Source organism: Ursus arctos, unplaced genomic scaffold (genome assembly GCF_023065955.2).
Source record: "Ursus arctos isolate Adak ecotype North America unplaced genomic scaffold, UrsArc2.0 scaffold_19, whole genome shotgun sequence".
NCBI lineage: Eukaryota > Metazoa > Chordata > Mammalia > Carnivora > Ursidae > Ursus > Ursus arctos.
The window spans coordinates 54,979,523-54,981,265 of record NW_026622863.1 but is presented as its reverse complement, the minus strand read 5'-3'; positions in this window follow the sequence as shown (position 1 = coordinate 54,981,265).

The window sequence follows — 1,743 nt, the reverse complement described above, 5'->3', positions numbered from 1 at the left end:
AATATTTTTTAAAAAATCCACAGAAAACTGGAGATACTATATGAAACATAAAATATAAAATTAAGACATCAACACAGGCATATACATGTTGTAAGTTGTTGTAAGTTGTATATGTATCTTGTATGGGAGACTCACAGTGAGTATAAAGTGTATTTCTCAAATCTTAATATATACAACAGACTGGAGATCTTGTTAAGAATGGGAAGAATTCATGAACGACTTTGAAGTGAGAGTCTCATGGCAATTTCGGGTTCCTACAGAATAGTAAGAATGGCAAGAGCAATTTTTTTTTTAAAGATTTATTTATTTGACAGAGAAAGAGAGACAGCAAGAGAGGGAACACAAGCAGGGGGAGTGGGAGAGGGAGAAGCAGACTCCACACTGAGCAGGGAGCCCGATGTGGGGCTCGACCCCAGACCGTGGAATCATGACCTGAGCTGAAGGCAGACGCTTAATGACTGAACCACCCAGGCGCCCCAAGAGCAATCTTTTTAACATGTACTATATACTAGACATTATTCTATCAGTTTTTCATAATGCATAAAACCACAAAAATAATCTGCCTGCAATATTATGCTTCTTTTATAAGAATATATGTCCAATACCCAATAAATGGTAGAGCTGGGATTTTACCTAGTTTATCTGACCTAGAATTTATCAATAAGGAAGACGCATACAAGGCCAACATACAGAGACGATCCTAAAAGAATAACTGTAGCATTTTATAACCGAGTCATGGAAACACGAAGGTACCAACACAGATTTGATCTAATAACTTCTACACCTTATGCATACATCATATATTTTTAAAATAACCAAATATTAATTTAATTATATCAAAAGTGATATAATAGAAAAATTTAATGTCACTGATATTAAGAAACACTTTCAATTGCATAAACAAATTTATTTGTAGATGAAGCTTTTGTGTCTTTTAAAAACACTATGGACACAACGTACACACGACAATCACAAACCAATATAAGAGCTATTATTTCTGACTGTGTATTTCATTGACAATTTGTATTTTCTCTATCATTGGTGCTGAGTTATATTTTGGAATTTTAGGACACTTAACATATATAAGGTATCTGTTGTGGGTTTTTTTCTGAAAATACGACAAAGTCATAAAGAAGGGTGCGTCCGACATGACTTTGGAACGAAAGGAAACTTACAGGAGCAAGGCTTGACTGATTTAGGCTCATCTTGCAAAAACCAAATACTCTAATACACAGAGGTGAGAGCCTTCATTTCCCAAAGCAAACGACAAGCAAAGACAAACTCAGAAGAGTCTCCAGAGTAAATGTCATAGCTTACGCACATCACTCAGTAAATAGCCCCAAATGCTTATTGGTCATAATGGAACACGTGCTAATGTGATGGTGGAGGAATCTAGCAGACAACACCTGAACCACGTGAACGAACATGACGGCAGCTGTAACAGACACACTAAGTGTCCTGCCATTTCCACAAGGGTGCAGATGCTGCTCTCCTCCTTCCGTCTTTTTTCCCCCATCATTAATTTGCTTTAAAAATACATTTATAGGGGCACCTGAGTGGCTCAGTCGGTTAAGCATCTGCCTTCGGCTCAGGTCATGATCCCAGGGTCCTGGGATAGAGTCCTGCATTGGGCTCCCTGCTCAGCGGGGAGTCTGCTTCTCCCTCTCCCTCTGCTGCTCCCCCTGCACGTGCTCTCTCTCTCTGTCAGATAAAAAAAATCTTAAAATTAAAAAAAAAAAACCT